The 14,151-nt window shown below is 36.1% G+C and overlaps 1 protein-coding gene across 6 annotated transcripts in view; it reads left to right on the forward strand.

Annotated features, from left to right (window-relative positions):
- GPR174 (G protein-coupled receptor 174) overlaps nucleotides 1-14,151 on the forward strand; it is a 36,244-nt gene that overhangs the window by 11,861 nt on the left and 10,232 nt on the right. For 3 of the 6 annotated variants that reach the window (XM_024742039.1, XM_024742028.1, XM_024742030.1), the window contains 2 exons: nucleotides 812-904; nucleotides 6,916-6,981. The exons of 1 other annotated variant lie outside the window; for it this stretch is intronic. The gene's annotated coding sequence lies outside the window, so the exon portion shown is untranslated. The remainder of the gene's footprint in view (nucleotides 1-811; nucleotides 905-6,915; nucleotides 6,982-14,151) is intronic. 2 more of the 6 variants (XM_024742047.1, XM_024742052.1) reach the window with 1 other exon arrangement.

Below are 14,151 nucleotides of genomic sequence, written 5' to 3' on the forward strand. Positions count from 1 at the left end.
TTCATTTTTAAGGTGAACTACCTTATCTGATTGATTACAGTTAATGGGTTAAAGTGAAAATCCTCCTTGTAGTAGTTTCATTTTAATAGGAGATTCTTGGAGACAAAGTGCCTTAAAGACAAAGTGCCTTAAAGGATTTAATCTATAATGGTATATTTCAGGCAAAGTGGCAAGCCTGAGCAAGAGATCCCTGGGTAAAGTGAAGCAGAGAAGAGCAGGTGTGGAGTGTGGTTTTTTGATGCCCTCAAATCACCACACATAGAAAGCCATCTATAAGCATTGAAAGGGTACCTGTAAGGTAGTTTTGCACAGAAGTTAGTCTATCTTCTTAGCACCAACTGTGCTGACAGCCAGTGGCCAGCTGGGTCTCCTTCCATGTGTATTCACTAATTAATTAAACAGTTGTGGTCATGAGAACTCAGAAAAATCCCTAACTGAGAAAAAATCAGTTTCTACACTCCAACTGTGTTGAGTTTGACTATAAGCTGTGAGATTTTCCTGGGCTAGCTCATTATAATGAAGAGCTCCTTATGACCAGGGAGGGACTGTGAACCCTGCCACTGACATCCCTATCCACTCTCACCCTTTCTAAAAGCTGCTAAGTCAAAAGGAGATGTCAGATGGTAGTAAAGGGATTCCCATTCACCCTACTTTGCTACCACTAAGGGCTAAGTGTAACGCTTTTCACGTTCTCCTTTGCCCAGTGGTAATCTGTCTCTGGGGTTTCAGCATCTACTTGCTGAAATTTTCCAGCCCTCCTGAGCATCTTCTTCACACTGCATTTGATCACTGTTATTCTATGTTCTTTCAGGCATGAATGAATTAAACCAGCCAGATTCCCTATGGCTTCTTCAGGGGACCCTATTGCTCTGATTAAAGAATTTCCCCAACACTGGAGAAAACAGTACGTACTAAAATATTATCTTGACTTCTCTTTTGGCATCATCCCTAAAAGAGTGCTCTTTCACTCTGTGGGCCCTGGGAAGGCAATGAGATCCTGTCCCACATCTGGTCCACTTGATAGATTACCAGGTAATGGCCAGTTAAATTACATTTATCTCAGTCAATAAATGTAATCTTATAGAACATGAAAAGCTGCGGTTTATGGAGTATTTGGTAGAATGTGATTTTTATTAATAGTGTCCCATTGAGTCATACTGGAGCCTGAGACAAAAGGAAGAATTAGTTTAAATTATATAGATATAGATAAATATAGATATAGATATAGATATATCACTCAGCACACTTTGGCCACACTAGTCATACAACAGAGGATATGTGTTTGTTGAGAAAAGGGATGCCATTTGCTAAAAAAGAAGACTACAGTAGCTGTAGGTGATTCATGCATATTAGGCAAGCATCTATTCACTGATTACTAAGCTTAAAGGTCAATGAATGTAGGCTAAGAACAGATTTTGGAGATGGGGTGGTGTTTTCTATGCTTGCTTTTGGCTCCTTTGTCTTGATGCCTATTCTTAGAAGAAGTGTATTACTGAAAAACCAGCCTAGATATCTAACAATCAGAAGTGGACATGACTAATAGATGCCTAATACTTAAGCTCAGTTTAAAAAATCATGAGTATAAACCAAATTGACAAACCTTCAGCTAGACAAGGAAAAGAGAGAGGACTCAAAGAAAACAAATGAAAGAGAAGTTACAATTGATAGCACAGAAAGTCAAAGTATCATAAGAGACTACTCTGAACAATTACATGGCAAAATAATTGGACGACTGAGAACAAACAGTAAATTCCTAGAAGAATATAATCTTCCAACACTGAATCATGAAGAAATAGAAAATCTGAATAGACATATTACTAGTAAGGATATTGAAACAGTAATCAAAAATCTCCCAACAAACAAAAGTCCAGGATTAGATGCCTTCACTCATGAATTCTGCAAAGTATACAAAGAAGATTTGATAACTATCTTTCTCAAACTTTTCCAATAAACTGAAGAGGAGGAAATCCTTCCAAACACATTTTATGAAGCCAACATTACCCTGATACCAAAACCAGACAAGAATACCACAGAAAAAGAAAACTACAGGACAATATCCTTGATAAACATAGATGCAAAAATCCTCAACAAAATGTTAGCAAATCTAATCCAACAATATATTAAAATGATTATATGATCAAGTAGGATTTATTCCAGAGATGTAGGGATGTTTCAACACATACAAATCAATCAACGTGATATATCACATTAACAAAATGAAGGGTAAAAATCATATGATCAACTCAATAGATGCATAAGAATCATTTGAAAAAATAATCACATCCATTTACGATGAAAACTCCAACAGGGCTTCCCGGTGGCACAGTGGTTGAGAGTCCACCTGCCAATGCAGGGAGCACAGGTTCGTGCCCCGGTCTGGGAAGATCCCACATGCCGTGGAACGGCTGGGCCCATGAGCCATGGCCACTGAGCCTGTGCGTCTGGAGCCTGTGCTCTGCAACGGGAGAGGCCACAACAGTGAGAGGCCCGCGTACCACAAAACCATATATGACAAACCCACAGGTAAAATCATACTCAATGCTGAAAGCTTTTCTTCTAAGATTAGGAACATGATGAGGATTCCACTCTTGCCACTTTTATTCAATATAGTATTAGAAATTCTAGCCATACCAATTAGGCAAGAAAAAGAAATTAAAGGCAACAAAATTGGAAACAAAGAAAACTGTCACTATTTGCAGAAGAAATGACACTATATATATAGAAAACACTGAAGACTGCACCTCAAACTATTAGAAATAAGTGAATTCACAAAAGTCACAGGATACAAAGTCAATATACAGAAATCTGTGGTGTTTTTATACACTATTAGTGAACTACCAGAAAGAGAAGTTAAAAAAAAAATCCCATTTACTATTGCATCAAAAAAACCACAAAAAACAAAAAAAACTAAGAATAATATTAACCAAGGAGGTGAAAGACCTTTACACTGAAAACTATAAGACAATGATTAAAAAATGGAAGAAGACACAAATAAATGCAAAGGTATTCCATGCTCATGGATTGGAAGAATTAATATTGTTAAAATGTCCATACTACCCAAAGCAATCTACAGATTCAATGCAATGCCTATCAAAATTCCAATGGCATATTTCACAGAACTAGAATAACTAATACGAAAATGTATATGGAACCACAGAAGATCCTGAACAGCCAAAACAACGTTGAGAAAGAACAAAACTGGAGGTATTATGCTCCCTGATTTCAAACTATACTACAAATCTGTAGTAATCAAAACAGTATGGTACTGGTGCAAAAACAGACACAGAGATCAATGAAATAGAACTGAGAGCTCAGAAATAAACTCACACGTATGGACAATTAATTTACAACAAACAAGCAAAGAACATGCAATGGAGAAATGACAGTCTTTTTAATAAATGGTGTTGGGAAAACTGGACATCCATGTGCAAAATAATGAAACCATCTTACCCAACATACAAAATTAACTCTAAATGAATTAAAAACTTGAGTATAAGATCTAAAGCCATAAAATTCCTAGAAGAAAACATAGGTGGTAACCTCACTGACATGGGTCTTAGTGATGTTTTGGTGGATGTTACTCCAAAGGTAATGAAAACAAAAGCAAAAGTAAACAAATGGAACTACATCAAACTAACAAGCTTCTGCACAGCTAAGGAAACTGTTCTCAAAATGAAAAGGCAGCCTACTATATGGCAGAAGATATTTGCAAACAATATATCTGATAAGGGGTTAATATCCAAAATATATAAAGGATTTACACAACTGAACAACAAGAAAATGATCTGATTTAAAAAGTTGTAGAGGATCTTAATAGACATTTTATTTATTTTTCCAAAGAAGACATACAGATAGCCAACAGGGACATGAAAAGATGTTCAACATCATTAATCATCATGCAAGACAAAACCACAATAAGATACCACCTCATGCCTTTTGGAATGGCTATTACTGACAAGACAAGAAATAACAAATGTTGGAGAGGGCGTGGAGAAAAGAGAACCTTCCTACATTGTTGATGAGAATGTAAATTGGTGCAGCCACTATGAAAATCAGTATGGATATTCCTCAAAATAATAAGAATAGAACTACCATATGACCCAGCTATTCCGTTTCTAGGTATTTATCTGAAAAACATGAAAACACTAATTCGAAAAGATATATAAACACAAATGTTCATTGCAGCATTATTTACAATAGGCAAGATAAGAAAACAACCAAAGTGTCAACCAATGGATGAATGGATAAAGATGTGGTAAAATTTCATTCTTTTTTATGGCTAACTTTAAATGGAGTATAATCTATAAAAATATTGAATCACTATGTTGTGTACATGAAAGTAATATAATATTATAAATCAACTACACTTCAGTTAAAAAAGATTATACACACACTCACACATGCACACACAATGGAATACTACTCAGCCATAAAAAAACATGAAGTCCTGCAATTTCTGACAACATGGATGGAACTTGATGATATTATGTTAAGTGAAATAAATCAGATGGAAAAAGACAAATACCTTATTATTTCACTCATATGTGGAATCTAAAAAACAAAACAAAAAAGCCAAATGAAATGAAAACAAAGTCATAGATACAGCAAACATTAGTGATTACAAGAAAGGAAAGAGGTTTTGGGGAGTGGGTGAAATGGATGAGTAAGGTCAACTTTATTGTGATGGAAGGTAACTAGACTTGTAGTTGTGATATTTTGTAGTGTATCAAATGTTTAATTATAATGCTGTACACCTGAAACTTATATAATAAAAAACCATGAGCAAAATGACTATGCAGATCACTAAAACATGGAGAAAAAAAGACCCTAAATATAGCCATTTTCAGTTATATTCTTAACCATGAGGTCAGGGTTTTAATAAATAATACAATACCTTGTAGTGAAAATATCCTTTGTATGTGAATGTGTGCATGTCTAACTTAAGTATTTAGTGTATGGGTTTATGGATATATGAAAGCCAACTTGAAGCCACTCCATCCTTTCTTTCCAGTTGCACTTTCTTGTAAAAAGGGAAAGAGCCTCTTCTCAAGATCACTTGAGATTTTTCCTGAGGTAAACAGGATGACAATAGCTGGAGAGCTCAGTGAGACAAGGAGAAAATTTTAGGCATCTGTCCAAAACATATTATGTTTGTAACACACGTAAATTTGTGATTAATTATAGGTGGAGTAGGTTACACAGTTGATATATTTCTGTAGTCTTCTGTGGAATAAATATCTGTTGGCTCAATTAAAGTACTATACTTCCATTGGAAGTATTAACAAATGAAAGTGTTGGTTGAGCCTGAATCTCCATTGTGATATAAAATTCAAATTAACTAGGGGAAATTCAAACACATTTTCATTTATTAATAGCCATGAAAGTCCATAGTCAAGATAAAACCTCAGGCTTAAGAGAGAAAAAGAGAAATACTCAACTATTACAACTAGCAAACAAACAAAAAAGCTAAACAAGATGAACAACAACAGTAAAACCTTTGTATTAATAGGTATGCAATTTATAATTTGTATTAATAGGTATGTAACTTGTCATCTATGTAATTTGTTTAAATGATTTCCTCCTTGAGACATTAACCAGCATTCAGTCTTTAGCGACAGCATTTATGCATACATATAATTATTTTACACTGTTTAAAATGCTAAGAATTTGTTCATTTTATTTAATAATTTATATGGCACTTGGTATAGAATCTTACAAATAACAACTCATTAAATACCCATAGAGGAACTTACTGTTATCTCATTTTACAGATGAGGCAATTGAGATGTAGAAATGTTTATGTAACTTGCTCAAAGTCACACAGCTAGTCAGTTGCAGAGCCTCAATTTGAATACAGGAACACTGGCTCCAGAGTCTGTTTTCTTGCCAACTACAAATCATTCCTCATTATTTATAAAATGTTTGCATATTATGCAATAATTATATAATGCATGTACATGAAAACATATATATGAAATGGAATGCCAGGGCTATTTAAAACCCAGATGTAGAGGAATTACCTGGCAGCCCAGTGGTTAGGACTCTGTGCTTCCATTGCAGGGGGTACGGGTTCAATCCCTGGTCAGGGGACTAAGATCCTGGAAGTCGCATGGTGCACCAATAAATAAATAAATAAATAAAAATAAAATGAATGAAATCCAGAAATAAAATGACAAAATATTAGAGCTAGAAATGCTATTAAAAGTTATTTGGCTTAACCTACACATTTCAGAGAAGAAATAGAGGTCCAGATAAATTGACTTGCTCGAGGTTACACAGATATTCAATGGCAGAGGTGAAACAAGAACTCAAGTCTTCTCACTCTCAATCTGATATTATTTACATTACACTAAATTGACTTTGCTATTACTAATTTAAATAAATACATCACTATTTATATTTTTGAATAAATGTCACCCTCAAATGCAAAGTTATATGCTTACAGTAGTGATGCTGTGTTTCACCAAATAGTCTCATAACTTGTTCTTTGAAATTATCTTTGAGACTGGATTTGAGCTAATCAAGAGAAATATGTCATAACACACTATGGTCATACCTTATCATACCTTGCTTTGAGCCAAAAATGGCATGTTTAACTTGATCCTTAACTTCATTGTTCAGACTTATTTCTGAATGGCTTTTGACTATTTCCAAAATTCAACTACCCTTAAAAGACAAAGGTTTTTCACCACAGGGATTATTCTAAAGTATATGAGGCAGACTCTGAGTGCAATTCTAAGGGAGAGCTCCAAAATTTTCCTGAGCAATAAGGAATGTAATTGGAATAAGCCTATAGCTTTTCAAAGTGACAGCTCAGGAAAGACAAACTCATTTGATTGCTTGCTTCCTGATAAGTTTGTTCATTTATCTATCTATCTATTTATTTATTTTAATATATGTTGTTCCATTATTTAGGTCTTTTAGTCTCTCAGCAAGATTTTGTGAATACCAGTGTACAGTTTTTTCGACATCGTTTACCAGGTATATTTCTAAGTATTTCATATTTTGATGGTATTGTAAAGGTTATATTTTTCTAATTTTTAATGTACAACTATTCATTACTAGTACATAGATATACAGTGGATATTTCTTTATTGATATTTTTCTGGAAACCTTGCTATATTCAGTTATTAGTTCTGGTAGTTCTTTTTTTGAAGATTGCATTGTATTTTTTTACATAGACAATCATGTCATTTAAAAATAAAGATAATTTTGATTCTTCCTTCCTAGTCTGGATACCTTATTTTCTTTTTCTTGCCTGGTTGCCCTGGAAAGTTGTACAATGTTGCATAGAAGGAAAGAGAGCAGACATTATTTACTTACTCTTGATCTTAGGAGGAATGAATTCAGTCTTTCACTATTAAATATGATTTAAGAATATATATATATATATATATTCTTTTTCAGATTATTTTCCATTATAGGTTATTACAAGATATTGACTATAGTTCTGCATTGTTGTTTCCAATAACTTTATTTTTTAAAAAATATTATCACTGTGAGGAACCCAATGTCTTAAATGTTTCAACTCATTGATGGAGTCTAGAAAGGTAATGTGTGTGTGTGTGTGTGTGTGTGTGTGTGTGTGTGTGTGTGTGTGCAGGTGTGCTGTGTTTTATCTCTTAGACTTTTCCCAGATAAATAAGTTCACATGGAGAATACCATCCATCCTCCCAGGCAAAGGAAATTTATTGGAGATGAATACCTTGGTGTGGTATGTAGGACATGTTGATGACATAGTTGAAGTTTGTGAGAGTAATAAGGAATAGAATAGTCAGATAGATAGAACTAGAGCTAAGGAAAAAACAATGTAGATAACAACAGTGTGGCAGAGAAGGTCAGTTGGAGGAAGCTGCAGTCTAAATAGGAGGAAGAGAAAAGGAACAGGACAGAGGGAGGAAGGAGATTAAAGAAAAATTTAAAGTCAAAACTTTGAGTTATTAGTGTATCAGTGACATACCCAGTATTGGGAAGAACAGTGAAAGAGAAGGGTCCCAGTTTTAGATAAATTTGCCCTTAAGATTGCTAGCCATTTGTTTCAACTTTCCTTTTATCCTGTCTGTGAAGCCTTGTTGATATGATCGATGGACAGTTAGATAGATCATGAACAAATGATGGAAGCACATTACCATTTGATGATCATCTTAAAATAAAAAATAACCATATTTCTCATGTTCGCAATTACTCTGTCACTGATGTCAATCATTGAAACAACCGATTGGCATTCCAAACTGTCAAAGAGTTGTTTCTCCTATCTCGTTTACCCTGACATACACTTAAGTTGGTAAGTATGAGGTGGGGGAACATCTGAATTCAAGTTTTTTTTTTTTTGCCATCACTTAGAGCTAAATGTCATTGCTTTAACACTTGTTAAAAAGTTACAAATAAAGCAGGAAGAAAATGCAATGAACTCAATTGCAATGAATCTCAAGAAGTGGCTAGTCACTTAGTTTTCAATCCAGTGATATAAAGAGTCATCAAAAACCAACCAAATACTGCAAATAATGCCATTCCCTGAAAAAAATCCTTTTATTTACTGTCACCAGTTTTGGTTTCAAAGTACTTTCTCCCCTTAGCCTTTCACAAGATACATTTAAGGGAAAGGCATTGGAAATAACTAAATAGCAAGCTTATGCCTAAATTACTTAGGTATCCAGAAGTCCAGCTGTACTCTCTGAGTAGATAATGAGAGAGAGACGTAAACAATTGGCTTATGTCAGATATAAAAGTGAGCGAACCAGCAGGTAAATGTAATAGGAAAAAAATATAATCTTTTCTCAACTGCAGATTTTGGGAACAAGTGCCTGTTCAACACACTTTTGGTACTTGGTGAGTTCCCTGACTGTGGTGGGGGAGGGAGTTGTCATTTCCTGCCATATGAAGGTAGCAGGTGGTGGAAAAAAAAAAAAAAGTAAAAATAGCACCACATTACCACAAAGAAGTGTGCTCTTCTCCATTTTGGGGTGTGTGTGTTTGTGTGTGTGGTGGGAGGGTAATACTTTTAAAACCTGACTTCCTTTTATTTGCACTTCACTTGATTGCAATACAATGTGGCTGTTTATATGTACATTAAGAGTTGAGATTTTTTAAAAAGGCAATTAGTGTGTTTTGAGTCGTGTACTCTGCCTTAGTTCAGAGCTTGCAGATAAATATGGTAAAATTGTAGTTGAATAAGTTTTTAAACGTTAAGTGAGCATGGAGCTTGTGGGGGCCACTGTTGCTGTGAAGGAGGAATTTTCTTTTTGATTGTTTCTGAAATTTCTTCAATTTGATTCCCAAACACTTAAGTGAATACATTTGATTGTTTTGAGGAAACCATGGAGGAAATTGTAATCAGTTCAATGGTATGGCATCCAGAGCACTTATTTTATCCATTGGCAGGTGACCAATAAGAAAGATAGGGCTTCCCTGGTGGCGCAGTGGTTGAGAGTCTGCCTGCTGATGCAGGGGACATGGGTTTGTGCCACGGTCCGCGAAGATCCCACATGCCGCTGAGCGGCTAGGCCTGTGAGCCATGGCCGCTGAGCCCGTGCATCCGGAGCCTGTCCTCCACAAAAAAGACAACTTCATACAGAAAATAATTCAGATGTGATTCTCAGCAAATAAAAAAGAAAAACTCTTTAAAAAGTGGTTTTGTAATCTCCAAATACTTTGCTGTAGCCAATATCAATGATCAAAACAATAGCTAGAAATTACTAAATATGTTTTTAGATTTTATAACTTGAAAAGCCTTTAAGTGACATATTTCAAAATTTATACAGAACTGGATAATTGGAAAAAAATATTCTACAGACTTGCAGGGACATTTGTATCCAAATTTAACAGGCATTTACTAAAGGTCTACCAATGAACATTTAGTACAGGTCTAAGTGTTGTGAGAAATACATAGATGATTAGGACAGAGTTCCTACTCTCAGAAAGCTTACAATCTAGTGGTTATATAGACAACTAACTGTACTATCAGACAGGATGAAACACATCAGACTATAATAGAGGTATATGCACTATGCAGTGGGAAGTCAAAGGAAGGTGAGTTAATTCCAGTTTGGGTGAACTCAAGAGAGTCTTGGAGGAAGAAATGAGATTATAGAAATTCTCCTTTCTATCAAGAATTTTCCTATCAAAGTGGGAAAGTGAGGATAAGGGATTGGACCTTGAAGACATTCTGACTAAATTAAAAGAGAGAGAGACATTAAAAGGTACATGATGTATTCAAGATAAGCCTGGCATGGTGGAAGCCTAGGACATTTGGAAGAGTGTAATAAGAGATTGGGCTCAAGAGAGAAAATAGAGCTTTGAATATCAGATATTTACATCATCAAAGTGTGAATATTTGAAGGATTTTGCACAAGTGCATGATATGCTTCAATCTGTATCTGATAAAGACATCTGTAGAAATATGTTAGTCTAAAATAATAAAGTTGTGATATTTAACATAATAGAAAGGAAGTACAGCTATTGCTCATGTCAAAATGTTGTAAACAGAGATAAAATATGAATGTCTGTTCCTCCTGAAATATTGCTGAGTGTTACTGATACTATGCTGGAAATGTACAAAAAGTTTGCAATCGCTCGTCGGTATTCTTTACTTGCTTGCCTATTAATTTTAAGTGGAAGATGACACTCTATCCTTTGAGTCAAACCAGAATAGAAGCTCATAGTCTTTCTGTAGGAACATCTGCAAAAGACTTTAGAAGAAGGGATTTTCTGGGTTTCTTAGATACTTTTCAACTCATACTACAGACTGCAAGAAAACAGTAGATGATATATATCTGCTTCTTTTAAAACAAATTTATCTGTTTATTTACTTATTTATTTTGGCTTCATTGTGTCTTTGTTGCTGCTCATGGGCTTCCTCTACTTGCCGCGAGCAGGGGCTACTCTTCATTGAGACGCACAGGCTTCTCATTGTGGTGGCTTCTCTTTGCTGCAGAGCATGGGCTCTAGGCACACAGGCTTCAGGAGCTGTGGCACGTAGGCTCAGTAGTTGTGGCTCACGGGCTCTAGAGTGCAGGCTCAGTAGTTGTGGCGCATGAGCTTAGTTGCTCCATGACATGTGGGATCTTCCCAGACCAGGGCTCGAAACCATGTCCCCTGCATTGGCAGGCAGATTCTTAACCATTGCACCACCAGGGAAGTCCCGATATATATCTGCTTTTAAAGCCAAAGAACAAGATCAGTGAAGGACAACATTGGCTTGTCCTTCATTATATCCCAATCTTGAACTATATTACCTTTCACTCCAGTGAAATGTCACCAGAAATGGCCCAACTATTACAAATAAAGACACTCACTGAAAAATTATTTTATTTGCTAACAGAGCATTATGCAGTAAAAACAAATACACAAAATTCCAGTTAAATATTGCACATGTATCAAGCTCCAGAGGCTAACATAATCCTAGGCTTGACCTCAGATGTGGTCTGTGATTCTTTAGGACACTTCAACCCTGTCCTAGAGAAGAGTAAAATTTCTCGGTATTTGTGAATCTAGTACCTAAAATATTAGTGTGGGATGAAGAGAGTGTCATAAGAAAGGGTCCCATATGACAATTTTTACAACCTCTTTTCAATCAATATGTATATGATGTCATCTCAGACAAATGTGACAACAGTTCTGGTGAGGACCTACAATCTAATTTGATGTTTGATGTTTCATACCTGGGGCATCCTTATTCCAGACTTGGGCTAGAGTGATCTCCAAGTGAATATGTCATTATCTGGTTCTTGGATCCATGGGTACAGTAGATTTAGAACAAGGGTCTTTGAGGTTAGTCTAGGACTCTCCCCACCTTACCCCCTATAACCCTCCTCTCGGAGACAGATCCAGGGAAAGAGAACCCTCCACTCCTAACACTTTACAGTCATAGCTCTTTTCTCAGATATGGTGGCTTATAAAAAAGGAGAGTCTGGGAAGAAGAAACATTAGCAGGGATGTGCCACCCTCTCTGCTTCCACCTATGCCAAGGGCCATGCGTCTGTCACAGCATTCCCATCACTGGTGGAAAATTAGTCAAGGAATACAGTCATCTTTTTCAATGACACTTCAGTCTCAGTAATCAGAAAAATACCTCTAAGAGCCAAGAGTTTCCAGAAGACTCAGTTTGTTTCTACTAGTCAGGAGGGCTGTTGATGCTGGAAGAACTGTAGGACCACAGTAATGGTTCCTGGTATGTGGTTACTCTTTAGACAGTGACTTAAAGGACTTTGGGGACTTATTTTTTGAAGTGAGAATCTTGATTAATTTATAGGATCTACTTTCTAAGTATAGAAAACATGGTAGAAGATTGAGAAGTAACCAACTAGAAACCTGTTGAGAGAAGACATACTACCAAGAGCCATAAAATAAAACAGGTCCAGCAAAGACAAAACCACCACTAGGAGAGGCTTATATTCAGTCATCTGGGATAACAGTGTTCAGTGTCTTGTACCCCTTTCCTATGCCTCCCTTAAAGCCTGATTGAAGAACAGTATATATTATCTGTCATTTAAAATTCAAGGATAGGACTTCCCTGGTGGTTCAGTGGTTAAGATTCTGCGCTTCCAGTGCAGGGGCCGCAGGTTTGATCCCTGGTCGGGGAACTAAGATCCCACATGCCGTGCAGTGAGGCCAAAAGATTTTTTTAAAAAAGTAATATTCAAGACACCCCTCTTTTATTAGATTAATTGTCTTGTTCTTTGGATATCAAATGTTCCCTGGGAATTTTTCAGAGTAATTACTGAAGGCTCTATGACCACTTTTAAGGGTAATTACTGAGGGCTAAACAATTCCTTTTTGCCATTTGCATTTTAGTATTTAAAATTCAATTTAAATAATTTTCCATCAGGATTCTTTATGCAGTTTCTGAAGACCCCAGTATCTGCTGAGACATTTCTATATTATGCTTTGCTTTTTAAAAACAAAATGCTATACACCTTGGATAATATAGTGTGGAGAAAATGGCTCCAAATTATAAGTAAAACACAAGTAACTGTGGAGAGGGGGGTAACCACTGAGTACCAACACCAGAAAGATCTGATACAATGAGCAGAAAGACAAAGGATGCAAAAGCTCTGAGGTCTATTACACACGATCCAGAAATTCTGAGTTTGTCTGAGGTACTGACATTCCCCAAGAAAAGTTACCAGGTTTAAATTACTGCACTCCATCATTAAGGGTGGGAGGCTGAAATTCCAAGCCTAAACTCTCCCTATAAGGCAAAAGGCTTATCCTTAAGAAAAAGGAGTTTGGGCCCCAGCCAACAAGTAGGAAAGGACTTTTCCTTTCTTTTTCCTTAAAGGAGGGCTTTTTGGCAATCCATGAATTTACACCACATTAGGTAGCTACCTACACCCCAAATCAAGGCCAGCTACGGAATGAGGCCCTGGAGACTGGTTTAATTTTCCACTTCACCCTTGCTCTTTTTACCAGAACCCTTAAGATTGGTTTACTCCTCCACTTTCACAGACTATTAATCCTGTGAAGCAGTGGATAGGGTACACTCTCAAAGAGAAAATTGCAAGAAAAATAACTGCAAAAAAGTAAAAAGGTCCAGAAGGACCTGATTATCTTGGACCTTAGTTTATTTTATGTAAGCTTGGAAGCTTATAACTTTCCTTTAAAAAAATCCCCCTTCTTGTCCAAATGCTCATGTCTGGTCTGAGACACAAGGTGACATTCAAAAGAGCTGAGGAAAATCCCCACAGTCGTGTCAGCAGTGAGAACAGAAAATACGTACCATTTTCCCACTGTAACATAACTTGTGATCCTCTCATCACTTCTACAAAGTGAAAATATTTTAAATGTAACGTGTAAAATGGAACTTTGTAAAATGGTTACTTGTATTTTGAATAAAAAGTTATTATATATACCATGTTAGCCCAGAGACCACATTTTGAGAAGCCCTGCTTAAGAAAAAAGGAAAGAATAAAAATAGACACCTATAAATCATGTGGATAAGAAGGAGACCCTGAGAGGTGGGAGCCATGTAAGAACAAACTAATTTTTTTAATGGATGGTAGGAGCAAGAAAGTGGATAGTGGCTAAAGTAATTTTAGTTATCAGTACAGATTTCAACAGCTTCTGCAGTAACCCATTCCCAGTACCAATTGGCATGTGCTGGTCTGCGGGATACAAAATGATTGTGAACTAGGATATCTGAGGAAAGGCAAC

Source organism: Neophocaena asiaeorientalis, unplaced genomic scaffold (genome assembly GCF_003031525.2).
Source record: "Neophocaena asiaeorientalis asiaeorientalis breed wild unplaced genomic scaffold, Neophocaena_asiaeorientalis_V1.1 scaffold755, whole genome shotgun sequence".
Taxonomy (NCBI): domain Eukaryota; kingdom Metazoa; phylum Chordata; class Mammalia; order Artiodactyla; family Phocoenidae; genus Neophocaena; species Neophocaena asiaeorientalis.